This window comes from Tympanuchus pallidicinctus, unplaced genomic scaffold (assembly GCF_026119805.1).
Source record: "Tympanuchus pallidicinctus isolate F22 unplaced genomic scaffold, pur_lepc_1.0 scaffold14, whole genome shotgun sequence".
Lineage (NCBI taxonomy): Eukaryota > Metazoa > Chordata > Aves > Galliformes > Phasianidae > Tympanuchus > Tympanuchus pallidicinctus.
Genome location: NW_026294659.1, coordinates 14,604,565 through 14,624,802, shown reverse-complemented (window position 1 = coordinate 14,624,802; position 20,238 = coordinate 14,604,565). Strand labels below are relative to the sequence as shown.

At 39.3% G+C, this 20,238-nt stretch overlaps 1 protein-coding gene across 2 annotated transcripts in view; it reads left to right on the top strand.

Annotated features, from left to right (window-relative positions):
- DYRK1A (dual specificity tyrosine phosphorylation regulated kinase 1A) overlaps window positions 1-20,238 on the top strand; it is an 85,322-nt gene that overhangs the window by 7,551 nt on the left and 57,533 nt on the right. The window lies entirely within an intron of this gene.

Below are 20,238 nucleotides of genomic sequence, written 5' to 3'. Positions count from 1 at the left end.
TATGAGTGAAGAGTTTAAATTTTAGACTTCTGTATATGAAAAGTTTATCCTTAATATTTTCCTGTATGCACTTCTTTATATGCTTTGCTTTCGTTCTCTCTCTCTGGACTACGGCTACTTCTTTGATCTTAACTTTAATCTTTGTATGTTAGAAGAAAATTTTGTTTGCATGAAACAAAACAACTTGAGATCTGTGGTATGAGGCGAGACGATGAGCTTGAGTTGCATTTTTAGCAAGCATACAGTGGGCTCAGAATATAATTTCTATTATATTAGTTAGTCTATAATAATAATTTCTATTATATTAGTTAGTCATTATAGGTATCGTAGAACCTATGAGCTTCCACTGTGGCAGTGCCAGGTTCTTTGTGCATTTGAGGAAACAGGCACACATTGTATCCCACATGTTGCAATCATGGTATTTCTCCTTATGTTTTAATTGTGCAAACATCTGTGGAGCTGTCTTTGGCCCAACTGTTTCCATAAAGGTTCCCGAACCGTGTCAAAAACTCAATGACAAAAATGGGAAGTCTCCTTGCTTTTAGTGTTTTGATTCATTCTTGTTTCATTTAGACTTTTTTAACATCATGTGGAAGAGATGTTTCTTAAGTGGTTAGGATCTAATACACAGAAGAATTAATACCAAAGTTGATGCAAGGAAAACCTTCAACTTTGTTTGTTTGTATGTCTTGCTTATACAGAAAGCAGATTTTGCCTTGCTAACAGGAGCAGCTTACTAACAGGTATTTTTTAGCAAGGGAAATGAAAACAAAATGAAGGTAAATTGACTTGCCTAAAGTTATACGGTGATGCAAAGGGTGGAGCTGAGGTTAGAAGTTGAGTTATGTCTTAATAGCAGGATGCTAAGTAGTTACAGTTGTGTTTGTCTTGAGTTTATATTCTGAGTGCTTTGTAACTCACAGAAGCAGTCTCTTAAGGCTGGAGTGTGACTCAGCATTTCCAGGTAGTGGTCTGCTCCTGGAACTTAGGATTTGTTGGGAAATTTAAGAGCATTAGAGTTGGAACTCATTTTCTTTTCTTTTTTTTTCTTGAAAGGAGGTTGTGTGTTTTAAGAAAAATAATTAAATTGATTTCACTTTCAGTCTCTTGCCCTATTTGGTACACATCCTTCAATTTCTGGAAGAACCGGTGGAGTGTTTCAGTAATAGCATCATTTACTGTATAGCTGGCACGTACCGTGTGACTTTGTTTTCTGTGTGCTGCTCTCCTCATGTCTGTCTGTTCAGTGAACACAACAGCATTCGACTGTGAAAGTAGATTAGCATTGCAAAATCAGACAGAGCTGTATATTGTGCCCACCTTAATTTAAACATCTAACTTCTTGGTCTTCGATTTTATGAAACTTATGAAACTTCTTTCACGTAGCAGAAAGAGACGTACATGGTATTTGCATGGTTTTTATGATGGGAATATGTCACCTCTGTTACTTGGCCTAACAGGTTACTACTGCCTCTGACAGGAATGAGTTCTTGGTTTTGTGGGTCAGCCGCTTGAGAGGGGACAGTTTGGAGAACGGTGGGTGACTTGTGCGAGTGTATAATAGCTGTGTAAACCACGCTTCTGTATGCTCTGGTTTGGTTGGCTTTTGGGAGGCAGAGTTGGCTTTGTGTCTTAATCATGACTCTTCCACAGTAATAACCTGTTCTAGTTTCAGCTGACACAATGTCTTGGGGCACTGCTTAGTAGTGGTGGCAGAGGAGGAATCAAAGGACAGAAGGTGATGAAGATTGAAACTATTGGTCTTTTGGTACTGTACTGTAAATTTGGGCAAAGTTCAGAAGTACTTAGTTATCTCTTGCTCATCTAGATCAGTTGAGTCTTCTGGCATGGAACATGACAGTACACTGGTACATCATTTCAGTGTTCAGAGAATGCTGAAGGACAGCACCATGAAGAACAGTACATCCAGAGGAGAACACAGGCAATACTGATTATCTCCCCACTTTCCTTTCCTACCTTGCTCTTCCTCCAAGTGTATCTGTACCAAATCTGAAATAAAACAGATAAAAAAGCAAAACTATGAAAAGCACATCTTTTGTTTTAATATTTCATTTAGAAGGGCTGTGGGACACGAACAGTACTTAAATCTGATGGTGCAATATGTGTTGTTTTTATGGCATAAGTATTAGCAAACTGATCCTGCTATAATATGTGCTGCCACTGAAGCACTTTGGGTTAGATTATTGAGAGTGGTTTCTGAGGCAAAGTGTGCAACAAGCAGTTCTCTGAAGGCAACTGCAGCTTAAGCAGTTCCCCTTCTCTTCAGATTCTGCCTGCTTGTTCCCACCTGCTTTGTGTTGGCACAGCTGTTTGTAAGACCAACCAGTGAATCAGACTTGGAAACAGAGTTGGCTGAAATAAATAATTTTATATATATAACATTTGGGTGTGTATGGGGGTGGAGAATCAGGTTACTTTTCAGTCAGATCGGTTCCTAGGCCCAGTATACTGTGCTGCTGCTGAGACATTTGACAAGATAATGGAACGGGTTGTGTGGGTGGACAGGAGCAGGGTGCCTAAGAGTGACAGGGGTTGGTTAACTGGCTTTGATAGCTCTGTTACTCAATGGAGAACATCATTCTGAGGAATTTTTGCCACCCCTCCTGTAGTAAATCACTGCTCTGACAGACAGACAGACACACACATGCACGCTACCCGCCCTCCCCGCCCCACTTGCACTCTTCCTCTCCAACTTTCTCTTGCTATCTTAAACTGACATGCTTATTCCCACTGCGATGCTGTCCTTCTTGTGTGTGCTTTAGCATGCCTGAAAACTAACAGCCTTTTTGATAACAAGTTCTTGCCCTAACTCTCCTAACTACATTGTTATTTCAGCTGTTTTCTGGCAGTCTTTTTTGCTTCTACTCTTACTCAGGTTCTTTCTCCGTGTCACTTAGTTCTTTTTCTTTTCAGTCTTGTGCTTATGCCCTTATTGTCTAGCATCGTTTTTTAGTGCTTCTCTCAAGGTCCTCTTCTTCTTGCTCATTCGGTGTTCTCTCATCCTTCTTGCTTTCTCTTTTTCTTTTGTTTTCACTTGCTTCCTGTGAGAACAACACTTTGGAAAGGAAGTAACACTTCAGTTTTGAAGAAAAACTCCTGAGAAACCAAAAGTTTTAAATTTTATTTGCTTTCCAAATATTATCACAAAGCAATGCAGCATATTGACTTCTTCTCAATCTCACGCCCTTCCAAATTTTCTACTTGAATTCTATACTGCCATATATTAGGTATGTGCACACAAAATATAGATTGTTCCTACTTGGACAAATTGAAAGATGAACTGAAGTTTCTGAAGTTGATGTTATAGTAAAATTTATATTTTCAGCTCTTAGTATAGAGTACGAGCCGAACTTACTGTTATCAAGGGGAAATTGAGGAATAAAAAAGCCTAAGTTTTTTGCTTCCACTATACATTGGAGACGTGAAAAAATGTTTCTCCTGATGTTATGAAAGGTTCTGATTATGTATTCAAACAAACAATTCCTTTGGAAATTCCATGCTTGCTTGTCCTCTTAAAGACATGACCCGAGCTGCTGGGGTTATTCTGTTATTTTACTCTGTGTATTCAGATTTTTCGATATTCTTGTTTGAGTTACTGAAATTTTGTTGCCAATCGTTTACCTGTTAGTTGAGAAAATAGTTAAGAGTATTGATTCCTTAATATCTGAGCTGTGATTTCATCTACTTCTTAATAATCTGAAGTTAATTCATATACAAATGTGGAGGATCAGATAATATAGTTCTTTGTAACGGGGAAAAATTTCTTCCCATCTCCTTTGCTTTTCTTAGGTGGACTGGATCTGAAGTCTGCTGTATAAAAGGCACAGTTTCTGCATGCTAACTCTGGTGTAAAGCATTGTAACTTTTGCACTCTTACATGAGGAAGCACTAAAACTCTCTGAGCCTGCAGATGTTTGTTTTGTTAGGGCAACTGCTGTAAGTCAGGGTAGAAAGCAGCCTACCATCAGGGTGTACATGCTAATAAGCAAACACTATTCTGGATTACAATAGTTGCCTTTGGAAATGCTGGTTTGGTTCCTACTTGGTTAATAAATAAAAGCGTTACTCATAACTGTTATGCCTCTTCAGTGATTTGTTTGTCTTTTTTGTTAACCCCATCCATTTTCTGTTCTGCTCCTGGTTTTGTTCCAGTCTACTTTTCAGTAAACTGAGTTCTTGTGCTTGTTTTATGCATGTTTTTTTTTTGTGGCAGAAGACTTCATGCATAAGATAAGCAGCGTGACATTGCTCTGTTTCTGGGATTAGATGAGGCCTCAGTCAAACAATGATTTAGATACCTCAGTATTGAGTGGCTGACATCCCCCTTCCTTTTTCAGCAATCCATTGCACTTATTTCTCATTTTCCTGGAATTCCTTTGGGTTTATTATTGTGCATTTCAGGGCTTCCCGCTTTGTTCATCTTTGTGCTTTAGCAAACCAAACTCCTCTGGACAAAATGTTTGCAACTTCTGACATTTATGGAGATACTATTAACTGATCAAAAGATGTAAAATCTTAGTATTTCTTTTAGAGTTACGTAAATGGATCATTTAATCCATGTTAGTGTCATGGAGAGCATTAGCTTCAGCAATTTCTTCTCAGTATTTGGGTGCTGGAACTGCTGGAGTTCCAAAATATCGCCATCAATAATCCCAGCATTTCAACAATTTCTATTTGGCGCTTGCAATTGACATGTTTCATCTGGGAGGCTTCTATGAGAATTTTTCTGGACTTTGATATCAATGTGAGTCTTTTTTTTTTTGTTAACTTTTGTTTTATGGCTGCTATCAAAGAACATTAAAAAAATAAATTCCATACATCATCTTCATAGCGACCTCCCCAAAAAAGGGATTCAGAACAACATTATCTCAAGTTGACAGACTGAGCTTGGTCAGTACATTCAGGACAATAATTTAACAAGTTATTAAAAAACTACAAGTTTCTGAATTCTTTAAACCCTTATTATACTAAATTTTATGTATTTATTCAAATGATATGAGTACTTGTTTGTGAAACCAAGTTAGTAGGCCTGATTGAAGTTGGTTTTCTTCTGGATCAGGTGGCATTAGAGCAGTAAGGATTGGGACAGGGAGGAATGTGGGCAGAATGCCCTCTATGGCCCTCCCATGTGCTCCTTCATCCTTGACTTCAGCCTTCTTTTGCTGTCATCTGAGCAAAAGCAAACTCTTACATTTGTTGTGAGTTGAGGGAGGAGAAGAGGAAGAGTGAGTGGACAATGAGAGAGAGGGGGGAGGAGAGGAAGGCAGAGAAGTTGCAGTGACCTCACCATAAGATAGCAACTTCTGCTAGTTTCATAAAACATTCTCCACTTTGGAAAATCCTTGTTTTTGGCAGGAAATAATACAGTTTTAATGTTAATTGGTAATTATTTAAATTTGATAAAAGGCGTATCAGAGTTTCTTGATATTTAAGACTTTTAAATGATTAGGTCTATTTTTTGGGGTATTCCATAGCTTGGCAGGAAGGTGAGGGCTTGGTGAGGAATTGCTGGCTGAAATTTGAGGACAGTTTAATTAGATTATGATGAATATGCTCTGAGCTTAATGATGGTTGATATTTGCCCCAGCAAGCATTCTGGAGTCTCCAATGAGCTACCTGCAATTTTATTTTATAGGGACGTGGAGCTACCATGAATACTAGATGAAATGTTGATGATAAATGTAGCCCAGTGAAGTTCTTGTTAGTTGATGTGTACCCGTTGTCTGTACTGGCTTTTCTGTCCATGGGCATGCATCCACATACATGTGCATGTATTACTTGAATGGGGTGTTTAAATTCTTATATAATGGTCTATCATATCCGTTAAAATTCACCAAGCATTTGCTATCCATAACCTATGTAGTATAGTTTATCCTTCAAATACATCAAACCTATGTTTAATGGGAGGGATGGAGGCTGCAACAAAAGAATAAAATGAGACCTCGGAGTTTGAAATCTGAAAAATAAGTGTTTTGACCTCACCAGTAGATTACGTGACAATTTACTGAAGTTTGTTAATTCATCTCCTTCCTCAATGAGAGTTTTCTAGGTCAGTGATTCCTTAACTGGGGAATAAGGCCATGGTAAAAGAACTGCAGATGGAATTTAACCATACTGAATTATGTGAAGTTGAAAATAATTGTTAGTATGATGAGTATTTTTCTTAAATTTTGTAGCTGGCAGTGGTCTGTATTCTAATAAATGGAGCTGTAGTTATGGAGTGAATGATGTGAGGTAAATTTGGAATCATTTATTTATTCATCTTTATTTATTCATTACTCTGAAGGAACAAAGACGGGAAAACCCATTTGTGCATTTTTTGTTGCTTTACTTAGCCTTTATCCACAGTTTTGGAGTGCCTCGTGATGTTTAAGGCATGGGAGATTAGTGTAACTCATGTATCACACTCGTGAGGTAACTTCCTACTTTCAAAGCTGACTTAGGAGAGGGGGGGAAATGCAGCTACATCCTCTGATGGATTTGGAGCTGCCTTTGTGGCAACACCTACCTCTTTGGTGCCTGGATGTTAAGGGGAACCAGCAATCAGAAGTTAGAGTAGGTTATATGATGGGGCTGATTTGACAGCGGTCTAAATTAGGTTGAAAGGAACTGTGTCTGCTTTTTCCCTTGGTCCTACATTACTTGCTCTTTGTTGGCACCTTTGCTTTACATTTTCATGCCGGGCTAGTTTTAGAAGCTAAGTGCAACAGCCTAATGATATAAACAAAGGTAAGAACTTTACTGCTAGTTTAGCTACCTAAGCTGTTTCATCATGAGGTGGAGGAGTGCCAGGAAGATGAGTCTTGCCTGTGACGCAGGCCTTTCTTTTGAGTAGGAGCTGTGAGTTTCATCAGCTTGTGAAACCATGCACTTGTGTGAAGTTAGGTAATGGGGAATAAACTGAACTAACATTTGTTTTTTTGCTGCAGGAAGGCCTGTATCACCTTTTGTTCAAGCTTTAATTTTTTCTTGCCCTTTGCTGAACCAGAACAGGAAGTGAACCTGATGAAGACGTGAAGAGTTTTTGGTTGGATTGTTGTGTTGTCTTGTTTTATCATAGTGTGAATAAACAGCAAAGGAATAGGGGACACAGCTGTGTGCCTGAGAAAGAGGGAGAGGGGCTGCCCTCTCTGCCGCTGGCAGCCTGCTGGATCGTCTCAGCTGAAAGGCATAATTTTACCTGTAGATCTGAAATTGTGCTCTAAGAACCCAATGCTGTATTTTCCATGATACAGCATTAATTGCTCATATACTCTTTGAGAAACTGTCCAACCTATCACTGAAAGATATCCCGTCTGATTTAAGAGCTATTTTGTAAATGGTGTTCTTCTTTAAGATACCTATGACAGAATTAGTTCGGTCTCATAACTTTGTTTGGGAGTTAGGCATCTGAGCTATTTGAAATCTGTGAGAATTGTTTAGAACTGAGGGCGTTTAAACAGGAGATGTGCAGAGAGTGTTGGGAGTTTCATCGTTGAGACGTCAGTTGTAAGAGGACATGCATGAACTGTTCCCTTTAGCATGTTCTTCGTGCAAAAAGAATACAAACTCATTTTTTGCTTCGAGTGAGAGCATGTAAGCACATGATGTTTCACATGTTCTTGCTGACTGTCTGCAAGACCCATTTAATCTGTGCTGTTGTACAAGAAAGAATCATGGGACAGAGCAAGAAAAGGAAACGTGGCTCTCCAATCCAGTGACTAGTGTGCTCATCCACCTTAAAAGAAGAGGAAAAAAGAAAAATTAATAATAATAAATAATAATTAATAAGCAGCGCTTATGCCTTTTATAGGAGATGGCTCCTGGATAATGTTTTTATTGTGCAAAGATATCACGTGAATTACGCCAAGAGGGCAACCACCAAGTTAGAGTGCTGAATAACATGTGAATGAAATGTGGGGAGTGTGGGTAGAAAGTAAGTATTTGCAACTTACCCATCAGTTATTTGCTAAGAGCTTTAATATAAGTAATTTTTATAGTAAAATTAATTTTCTGAAGGACTTTGATAAATTACATGTTTTTGCGTTTGTTAATTTATATGGCAAAATTACAAGCACTCTGATATTTTTTGACTTTGTGTATTTGAGTGTATGTGTGAGGTGCAGTTTGTAAGAAATAGATGCTGAGGTGTTTATGCTAAAGGCATCTTCAGTTCTGAAAACAGGATTTCTCTTTAGCTTCTCTAACTTGGTATCTCTAGTATGGTGGGAATGATGTTCCAAAATCCAAAATTGATGCAATTTTGCTTTAGAATTCTCTTTTACTGTTGCATTGGTCAAACTGAGCCTGAGGTAGAACTTAGAGCATTTTGTGGATGTCTTTGTAGGTGTTTAGGCTGGAACACCAAAAGCTGTGTGGTATGGATGCCGCGATGAAGTCTGTCTACTTTTCTTCTCATTTTGCTATCATAGTAGTTTGTTGTTGGCATGCGTGATTAAATTTATTTCTTCAAGTTTATTTATGTAGACTATTATGACAGACATGAACTATATATAGAAAAGATGGTAAACATCTCGCTTGTGTTCTTGAAGTAGAGGTAGGGTCTGTAACTGTTGGTATCAACCAGCTGTTAACTATGGTTTTCAAGCTGCTTTGTGGCAATTTGGCAAGTACTACCTGAAATGCTTTACCTAACCTGTTCTTTACTTCTCTGTACTGTCTTCATAGTGTACGCAGTGAGTGTAGTTACAGACAGATGAAGTTAGTGAGCTCTCCACTTTTGCTTTTCCGTGCACAAACTTGATTTGTTTAGATGATGAGCTTCTTAGGCAAGGGTCACAGTTCTGTTTTATATCACACAACACCTACAATGATGGTGTTCTCCCTCTGCCACTAGAATGCCCCATCTCTTATCCTGGCTTAGTTCTGCAGCTTGGCTGCTCACATTCCCAACCAAGCATCCAGACTTGTGGTCCTGACTTATGAGCTGTCACTTTCAAAGGTTCAGAACGTCAGAGGCTTGATGCAGAAATGCAGATACAGTTTTCCCTGATCAAGTGTTAGTATGCAGAGGATAAGTGCATTAGCTATTCGCATATACTGAAGATGTTTGTTAGGTTTTTATTTGCTGTGTAGATTTTTAAGCTGGAAGTTCAGGCTCTGGTGTGTATAGAGTCAGCAGGAAACTTATCAAGAAAGGTGACTATTTTACATCATGCTAAATACATCAGCTTTGGCTTTTGTGGAACTGCAGCTTAAGAATTCTTATTTTAATGAAATAACTCAATTTATTCATTATAATTTTTGAATGCATCTGGTTGTCATAGAACCTGAGCTCCACCACTGTTAATTTATTTTCAAAGCTATTGAACTTCATTTGAACTGCTATTTGAAAGCTATTGGAAAAGATTTTTAAATATGGTTTGTCTGTACTGATATGACTGGCAGGTGATGGAGCTTATTTTCAGATTTCCAAGCTAGAGCTGTAGGGGCAGTCATCATATGTGTAGTTTCAGATAAAATGGATTCCCCCTCTTTTTAGAATCATAGAATATCCCAAGCTGGAAGGAATCCACAAAGATCATCAAGTCCAGCTCTGGCTTCCACACGGGATCACCTGAAATTCAAACCCTATGTCTGAGAGCACTGTCCAAACGCTCCTCGAACTCCATCACTGGTGGCCGTGCCCACAGCCCCGTGCATCCCGTTCCCCGCCCGCCGCCCTGTGGTGCAGCCCCTTTCCCTGACCCCCAGCTGCCCTCCCCTGACGCAGCTCCATGCCGTTCCCTCGGGCCCTGTCGCTGTCACACAGAGCAGAGCTCAGCGCTGCCCCTCCGCTCCCTGTGAGGAGCTGCAGCCGCCATCGGGCCTCTCCTCAGCTCCTCTGCTCTGCGCTGAGCACAGCGAGGGGCCGGTTTGATCAGCGCTGCTTATACACCTTGCCCTCCAGACCCTTCCCCATCTTTGTAGCCCCGCCTTGAACAATCTCTAATGATTTTATGGCCTTTTTATATTTTGGCACCCAAACTGCACGCAGTGCTTGAGGTACAGTGCAGAGCAGAGTGGGACACCTCCTTGTCCTGACCACAGTGCTGTTTCCTTCTGACTGAATTTTTGGTGGCCCTTTTGGCTTCCACAATGTTGACTCATGTTCAACTTGCTGCCAACCAGAACCCCCCCTCAGATTGCTTCTCCAGTCTCTTGTTTCCCAATCTGTACCAAGGTTTCCCTGTCACAGGCACTTGCTCTTGTCAAACTTCATCCTGCTGGGAATTGCCCAGCCCACTGGCCTGTTGAGATCTCTCTGCAGGGCCTCTCTACCCTTGAGGGAGTCAGCAGTTCCTCCCAGTGTAGTGTTGTCCACAAACTTAATGTAACTTTGAGTTCTGTGACTTAAGTCAATGGAGAGGAAAAGCAAAATGACTATTTCAGATTTTGTTTTGGTACTATTCTTGGGATTTGTAGAAAGAACAGCAAGGTGCTGAGATTGAGTTGTGCAAAAAGAAATAAGATATCCTTCACCTTTTGAAGAATGTTTTTAAAGTTACTTTTGTGTTCGTGAACCCTAACTGCTTTGGTTTCTATTAACCTGTTAATCAGCCCCTGCCCTTCTTGTGGAGGGGCAGTGTCTACCTTGTTTGTGAAGTGCTGAGTTGATCTCTTTTAATATAAATGCGAAGCTTCAGAGCTTGTCCTGCATAGAAATCATCACCCTGATGATAAGACACGCTGTCTCGTTTATTTCCCCAAGAGAAGATAAAAAGAAATTAAGAAAGAGGGAAAGTTAAGAGCTGAGGCTGCCCTCTCATCTAATGTCGGCCTTCTTCACTTACTGTGCTCTAAATAATGGTGGTTGTAATCCTTCTCACAGTCACTAGTGAATTTGCCATCAGAATGATGGCATGGATTGTAGCCTTGTTGGGAAGGCTTAAGATATGTATAACTTGTTGATTGATTTTTTTTTTTTTTTTTTTTTTTTTTTTTTTTTTTTAAGTACTAGAAATTTATTTTAGAGTTTTACATAGATTTCTGTGGGACTTCCAAAATGGGTAAAATGTATTTTTAACTGAAGAAAACTTCCTTTCTCTATTTCTTTTAGTTAAAGTGTCTCAGAAATATGCCTGAACAAGCATCCATGGGAAAACTCATTTAAATGGGTGAAGTTTGACAGATACAATCAGGAAAATTCACGTGTTTGAGAACTAAATATTTTCATTTAGTTTCTTGTTATACAAGGCAAAAATATACAAGCTTCAGTTTTCCAGCTTAAACTGGAACTTGAGAAAGTAAATATTGTATTAAAGTGGAAAGTATATCAGCGCTAATTCTTTATTATCACTCTTGTATCAGAAATGTGATAGCAAGATGCAGGGACTCTGGAGATAAAGTCTGTTTTAAGACCCAGAGGTATGGCGAACATCTGAAGAAAGAGCACCTAGCTGTATGTATACTTATACAGTCTGTATCTTCGAGATAATGAAAGGTAAAATTAGATTGTGGCATGGCAGCTGTCAATGGGAGCTGCTGTATGGGATCAGTTGACCAGCAGTTATACCATGGTGCGTTTATGAAGTTTAAAGAGTACTTAAAAAGCACATAAGCCTGTATATTGCTTGAACAAATCACTGAACCAAAGTCTTAAAAAAGCACTCTCTATTTACAGAGCTACAGTTGGTTTGTTTGTCTGCTTTTATTTCAAACAGTATTGGTGGGCTTATCTCCATGTAGTAAAATATTTTGGAGGCCTTCAAGACAAAAGGTCTTACTGTATCAGATCAGGGCAACCGACATGTAGGTTTGTTACAAATGTACTTGAAATGTATAACTTTAGATTGCCTTTGAAATTAAGGTCAAAAACGATGTGCTGCTACAGTTGAAGTGGAGAAATGATCTTATTTCATTTAGACATGCTGTACAGATAATTTTGTACGTACATAAAGTATTTTTTAACAGGCCTTGTTGTGGACTGAGTATAATTTTACACTACTTATTCTGCTTTGTCTCTATTTTTAACCATTCCTATTACAGAAATGTTTATTAGAACATGATGATAACCTATGAATTAATTTCCATATCCCGTTACAGGTATATTGCGGCATGATAGGGGGTTTTTCATGCTTCAGGACAGAATTAGAAAGGAAAAAAAAAAAAAGAAGGTTAAAACAAGGAACAAATTATGTCAAAACCAAGTAACACATGAGTTTTGATAAGGATGGCTCACTTTCAAAGCTGGACTATGTTGAATGTATTGTAATACTTTTGTTTGTGTATTGTGGGTTCGAGTTCGTGCAGATTCTGAGAGGTAAAAGCATTTCAGTACATTTACTTGTTGTTCCAGCTCTAGGATAGATTAAGCTGAAGTTGATGCATCTGAGCGCTCCACTCTGGCCAAGTCTTTAAGAAGTAGGTAGTCTGTTTTGTAAAGAGAAGGATGAGAAAAAATGGAAGTTAATGATGAGTAGACAAGAAGAATAGTACACTGTCTCGAGGCATTTATTTTAGACCTAAAGTTCTAAACTGATGAATGAAAATATGTAGTGGCATGTGTTTTACTTTTCAGCTTTGAAGTTATTTTCTCAACTACAAGGAGCAGAAACAGTTTTTGTAAATGAAATGATCAATGTTTTTGAGGACATACATGGAAAAATCTCTGAGAAGCATTTCACAACTCCGAGAGCAAATTAAATGTGCTAAACTAGTTTATAGCCCTCATAGATACTCTGCTTTGAATTATGACTTCATTCACACGCTACTGTTTATTTCATGAGTAACTTGTTAACTAAAATGACTCTATTTCTAAGAGAAATTAATTCATTCCTGCATATAAAGTGTCACCTTTTAAGGGAGTTATAGCTGGGAAGTATGTGTTAACATGAAAAAGAAAGTATGTGCTTATAGGAATACAATGACATCAAACTACTGTGAATGTTTCAGTGACACTGCTGGGGATGGGCAGCTCCTGCTGTAACATCTCTTTTCTTGTGGATGAGGGAGGAGAATGTAACAAGTGGCATGACTTAGCTGTTGTAAAGCAGTTAAATTTAACAATATCTATTTTGCTTGACAGTATTAAATAGGTAGAAAAAGTTACTTCCCACTCTGTGGTTCCTTATATGGTCAGTAAGGTGATAACTATTATGGGTTTGTGATTCTAAAAAGGAGCAAGGAAATAAGCATATACAAATTATCTAAATAAATTTAATGTAATTGATCTTTATTTAGTGTGTGCTTTTCTCTTTCCCTCCTCTCCTGTTTTGTGTCACTTTAATACTCCCTAAAATAGGCTTTATTCCACGGTTTGCACAAACAAACAATTTTTTAAAGGAAAAACCCTAAGTTGTCTGGCTCTGTGGGTCAACTGTAAGGTTTGCTCAGTTCAGTTCAAGGAAAAGAGTACCTTTTTAAAAACAGTAAGTTACGCCTTTAATTTCATGAAGAGGTTGGGCTAAAAAAACAAACCACATACATGTTGTGAGTCAGCTGTTTTGGAGATCCATATTGCAATCTGAAGTCTCACCTGATGTGACACCATTCTATAGGTTATTCTGTAATAATATGAGGTGTGCTTCAGTGTTTATTATTTTGTCAGCAGTTCTAGCTTAGGAAACCCCTTTCTTTCCCAGCTGCTTGTTCCTGCTGGCAGGTTGCTGCTGCAGTTGTGCTGTGCATCTCCAGTGAATTGGGTTAGAGAACTGGTTAGAGAATTGGGTTAAAAATAATGGTCTTTTTTCCTTTTGCAGCACCTTGTTTTTCACCTGCATCGTTGCTGTTTGCTAAGTTGATTCTGTAATAGTAGCACTCTCTCATCCAAGCAGGTAGAAGTGGAAAGGATGCAGACTGCTTAAGCAGTACTGCTATGGAAAAGAAATTCTCACTGAACTGGAACTGTAGTTCTACCTTTGCCAGAATTGAATTTGGGTGAGAAACTTTGTGATTTCAGTAAAGCTGTTTGCACATGCTTTCACACTTAAAGGATGGGTTCTTGCATCACTCAGTGTAAATTTAGCATGAGTGAAACCAGTCATTCACAGTGTTTTCTCTTTAGAGGAACTTGTGCTTTTTAGAGCACTGACAATCATAGCTGTACAGTATACAGGAATAAGGATGGTATGTATGTTTTGGTTTGGGTGTAATTGCTTCAGAAGTGTCTAATAAAAAGTGTTTATCTAGAAACTAATCTAGTTCAGCAATGTGCATTGAAGACTCTTCGGTAGTAAAAAGGATAACGAGCTCTTGGCATGAATGCTGTGTTAATGAAGTTTAGTATAAACTAGGTTTGCATTGTAGTGACCTTCTGGTACTGGCGTGAAATCCAGTCATGTATCATAAAGGTCTCTTCTCGTAACACTGCAGCTGTTGGATTTTTTTTTTTCTAATTAACACGTTAAAGATATCAGAAGATGGCTTCTTAACTGAGGATCTGTGTTGATGTCTGGAGGACTGGAGATAGCATCCAGTCTGCACTATTTATACTTCAACAATGCACAACAATTAAATTGCGTTACCGCACCTTTCCTGTAGTCGTTATGATTTCACAAGATTTCGCAGAACTCCATAATGAGTTGGGCAGGGGCCCCCTGGATCCATCTAGCTCAGCACCAGCTCCAGCAGGGACACCCAGAGCAAGGTGCCTAGGACCACGTTCATTTGGCTTTGGAAGGATCCCAAAGGAGCAGACTCCGTGGTTTCTGGGCAGCCTGTGCCAGTGTTCCGTCACCTGCGCATCACAGAAGTGCTGCCTGGCACTCAGACAGAGCCTCCTGTCTTCCAGTTTGTGCCACACATCATCTTATGTGTTTGACCAGATGTGTTTGTCTAATTGATGGGATTTTTACTTAGTAACAGAATGCAATGTATGTGCTAGTTGCTGTAAGAACAGTGGTTTGGAAGTTCCTCGGTCTTCCAATTCTATGGAATTTATTTTTTATTAGAAATTAGTGTTGATTTTAGTTCACATTTTGTTGTGCAATATTTTAAACGATTTACCAATTCTGTTCATTTTGTTGAATTTTTTCCTCAGTATGTCTTATATTGAGAAGTAAGAATATAAGTAAGTATATTTGGGCAGTAAGAAACCAGATGAGGTTAAACAAAAGCAAGTGTAGAGTCTTGCATCTAGGGAGGAATAATTGCATGCACCGGTACAGGTTGGGGGATGACCTGCTGGAGAGGAGCTCTGCAGAGAGAGATCTGGGTGTCCTGATGAATGACAGGTTGGCCATGAGCCAGCAGTGTGCCCTTGTGGCCAAAAAGGCCAATGGCATCCTGGGGTGCATTACAAAGAGCATGGCCAGCAGGTCGAGGGAGGTGATCCTCCCCCTCTACTCTGCCCTGGTAAGACCTCATCTACAGTACTGTGTGCAGTTCTGGGCTCCGCAGTACAAAAAGGACAGGGATCTCTTGGAAAGAGTCCAGCGGAGGGCCACAAAGATGGCGAAGGGCCTGGAGCATCTCTCCTATGAGGAAAGGCTGAGTGAGCTGGGTCTGTTCAGCCTTGAGAAAAGAAGACTGAGAGGGGACCTGATCCAGGTCTACAAATATCTAAGGTGTGGGGGGCAGAATGGCAAGGATGGACTCTTTTCAGCAGTGTGTGGAGACAGGACAAGGGGAAACGGCCGGAAACTGCAGCATAGGAAGTTCTGCACAAATGTGTGCAAGAACTTCTTTGCAGTGCGGTGACGGAGCACTGGAACAGGCTGCCCAGGGAGGTGGTGGAGTCTCCTTCTCTGGAGATGTTCAAGACCTGCCTGGATGCCTGCCTGTGCAACCTGGTGTAGGGAACCTGCTTTGGCAGGGGGGTTGGACTCGATGATCTCTGGAGGTCCCTTCCAACCTCTACAATTCTGTGATTCCGTAAGCAGCATCACTTATTGCCCATACATACTTTAAAGAGCAGGCTGTTGAGATGCAGCTTAACAAAAGCTTAACAAATTGTTATTATATAGCTGTATATGTGTCTTTCTTCATTACATCCTAATATGTTAATCATCTCAATCATTTCAGTAATTATATAGTTCAGGATATTTTCACCAGTAAATAAATATTATTTGCTTTTAAAGTAAGTACTTATATTCTATGTTTCTAGCAACTTGTATTTACTGAAGGCCAGTGACCTGAATTCTGTTCACTTCTTACAGCAGTGAATGTCAGAGATTTCTCTGGTGCTTCTTGTGACTTCTAAAGTAATACTCAATAACCTCTTCACAGAGGAAAAAGGAGATGTCAGAAAGTAGTTGTGTTTAGTTAGCACAGTCTTTCAATTCTTCACTGAAAGTGCCATACAGAATCTTATACTAACACAGTGATAACCAAAGAAGGAAAATAAATCTGTGTACAACATTTTAATTAGTAACATGTAAAAAGTAAAATTCTACCCAGAATACTTTTAATTCATGCTTTTATGTGTTTTGTTGCTGATATTCTGAAAACTCATTTAAATTTGTTGTGAAGGAGTGCTATGCAGATGCTTAAAATTAAACCCAAGTTGTGGTGAGAGTGTGGCCTTTCTTTTAAAGGCATTGGTGTTTGTTGCCTTTAACACTTTGCATATTTGTATTGTATGGAACAATCTTGTAACTAGATGCTTTAATAGCACTTTTGTAATAAAAAAATTCAATGTATTATGGCCATTTTAGGCTTAAAATATATTAATATACGTATATATAAAATATATAGGTATATTATATATAAATATATATATATATTATATACATATAAAATTTATATAAGACTCTTACAGCTCTGCTACATATAGATCCTGTTGAACTGGATTCTTCTTGTATTCTTATGTTATAAAAGTGTCCCCATTTGCATAAACTCATGATCTAGTTTGATATCCAGGCAAACATACAAAAAAAGAAAAATGGGGAAGGATGATGAAACCTCTAGAGAGATGTTACTGATGTTTTTTGCACTTCATTAGGTTTTTATGTGTAAGATGATTCTGAAACCAACTTTGGGTTAGTGAGCCTACTGGCAAATAAGTTGACTATTCAGTGTCTTGAAAGGAGAAAATGCTGTTAAAGAATATGGTGGAATAACACACAATGACCTTCAAAATGCTAACAGGCAACCTCAGCTTATAGAATTAAGAAAAGTCAAAGACACAAGCTTTATATTTTTTCATAGTTCGCATCTTTACAATGTAAGATACACTCAGCATCTTTGATTAGTTTAACTAGTCAACTACAACATGTTGTAGTGAAGCTGAACTCCACACTTAAAATTACTGATGAATGTGGAAGTGCTTTGGAAAGGTAGGTAATCCCACCATTTGTATTTTGAAGGGATCAAAGGAAGAGCATTATGTTGGTAAGGACAGATGAAGACTAGAAAGCAACAGCAAGTAAAATAGGAAATAAAAGCTTGTAGTACAGTTTTAGCATGGTAGTTTCATACACAGTTGATTTCTAAGAACTGCTCTCTTAAGTGAAATACCTCACTTTTCTTCTTTTGCTATACCACTTGAAATAATTTGCTTTTTTACACCTTTCTTATCATCTCTTCCTTTCTCCATTCTTTAATTCTAGTTTGCATCTTTTATGTACCAGTAAGTAGGCCAAGCTGGATTATTGAAGCCCATTAAACATTGTTATTATTTTCCTTAAGTAACCTAGAAATGATCTTGCAGATTGTGTAAAGAGTGGGATTTGTCCTTGCTTACTCTCATCATTGATTTATGATTACCTGAAACTTATACAAGCTGTGTAAAAGGTCTTTTGGCTTTAAGAACTCAGCAATACAGAGACACGATAGAAGATACTCAATAACTGAATTTAAATGTGGAGCAATTATGTGCTATTAGGTTGCATCTTTTTTATAAAGGATAAAATAACGTAAGATGTTACCCTTTGATGTTGTGTCTGTGATATTGCTGTCACACAATTTAATTATTTTTTGTTTTGGTTAATGTTCTAAAATTACTTTTTAGATTGTGGGTCAGTTCCTAGTGTACTGCACTATGATAGACAGCTGCCTCCTGCTCCTCATCATTCTGCACTTCCACAATAGCCATCCAGCTCTTCAGAATGTGGGAATTGTTTTCTGCTTACAAGCAGGTTGGGGAATTGCATTGGTTTGTGATGGGTGCGTTCTGCTGGCTAGTTATGAAGAAATATGGGTGAACGTACTCATTCCCTTCTGTGAGCTGTTAATGACTTCATAGTTACTTCAGCAGCTTTTCCTTATTGCCTGTAGCTTTAAATTAATCTTGAAAAAATGATTTGTGTCTCCTTGTGATATCTTTCCAGTTTGTTTTTTCTTTTTTAGTATCTTTACTAATCCTTTGCAAGGTGGATGCTTTGAGTTAGTATTAAAAGTGAACTAAAAGTGTTCTAGAGTAATAGACTATCAGCAAAGGGCAACTCTTCCCATATGTTTAAAATTGCTTTATTGCTGTGACAAAATGAACTACGTATGATTTGAAGTTGTGTAGCTGTAACTTGAAATTCTCTGTTCACTGGACAGCATGTTCTTATCGAATGATTTCCTTTTCTCCGTTCAGAACAGTTCAGAATAAAAAGTTTGCAGGACAAGTTTTATGAAGAGTGGCTGAGGTCCTTTGGTTTGGTCAGCTCAGAGAAGAGAAGGCTGAGAGATGATCATTGCAGTCCTCAGCTTCCTCAGAAGAAAGGAGATTGAGGTGCTAATCTCTCCCTGGTGACAGTAACAAGACGCCAAGGAAAAGCACGAGGCTGCCTCAGGGCAGGTTCAGATAGGGTATTAGGAAAAGGATCTTAACCAGAGGGTTGTTGGGCACTGACACAGGCTCTCCAGGGAAGCCTTCAAGGCACCAAGTTGCTGAAGGTCAAGTGTTTGGACAACACTCTCAGGCATATGGCTTACTTGTCGGCAGTCCTGTGTGGAGCTGGGACTACCTTGTGACCCTTGTGGGTCCTTTCCATCTTGGGATATACCATGATTCTGCCACTCTGTGAATGTTTGGCCATGACAGCCCTGTTGTATGTTATTAGTGTTGCCATCAGTTTGGTAATATGCCAGAATGTGAAGCTCTGGAGATGTGCTACTGGGCTGCTTTTGGAGCTCACCATCCTATCGTAGAACTGACAGAAGACACTGTGTGAATGCTTTACAATCTGTTTTGGCTGAAAATCTAACTTTGTTCAGACTATGTTTGTTGATAGTTTGAATTAAATGGACAGTATTGAAACAATATCTGTATTTGAAACAATTGCAGAAGGAAGGAATTCCATCAAGAGGGACCTTGATAAATACTGAAGGTGGGGCCTTGTGAACCTAATGAGGTTCACAAAGCAAAGTGCAAGGTGTTGCACTTGGACGGGAACAATCCCAGCTATATGTACAGATGAGTAGAAGAACTCCTTGAGAGCAGCCCTGCCGAAAAAGACTGAAGGGGGTCCTGGTAGGTGAAAAACTTAACATGAGCCAGCAATGTGTGCTTGTAGCCCGGAAGGCCCACGGTATCCTGGGCTCCAGAAGAAAGATGGCCAGCAGGGACAGGGAAGTGGTTATCCTCTGTGCTCTGCCTTCACGAAGCCCCATCTAGAGTACCGTGTCCAGGTTTGGGGTCCCCAGCACAGGAAAGACGTGGAGCTTTTGAAGAGGATCCAGAGGAGGGCCACAGAGAATATCAGAGGGATGGAACACCTCTCCTATGAAAATAGGATGAGGGGACTGGGCTTGCTCAGTGTGAAGAAAGAAAATTGCAGGGATACCTCGTCATTTCAAGGGGGTTTATAAATGTGGTAGAAATCAAATTTTACATGGGCAGATAGTGATAGAACAAGCGGGGATGGTTTTAAACTACAAGAGGAAAGATACAGATCAGATGTTGGGGGGAAGTTTTTTCACTGGGAGAGTGGTGAGGTGCTGGAACAGGGAGTTTATGCATGCTCCAACCCTGGAGGTGTTTAAGGCCAGGCTGGATGGAGCCCTGGGGAGCCTGGTCTACTACGTGGTCTAGCAGTTATCGACCCTGCCTGTGGCAGGGGGGCTGGAACTTGATGGTCCTTGGGGCCATTCTATGATTCTGTGAAACTGGCCTTATACTGAAATGAACGAACAAGAGCAGGTCCTTGTTGTATTTGAACTACAAGGTGGGAAAGACAAAATAATGATGTTTTCAGTCTTTGCAAAGTCTGCTGGATAAACATTCTGTAATATTAGTGTCCATAGGTACTGCAGTTTAAAAGCAAAGAGAATCTTGGCTGGAGAGTTTCAAGTATGGGAATATGGCTCTGTAACCTTAAAATACCCATGAAGGCTGCTCATATCTAGCACTCTAGGACATCTATTGTT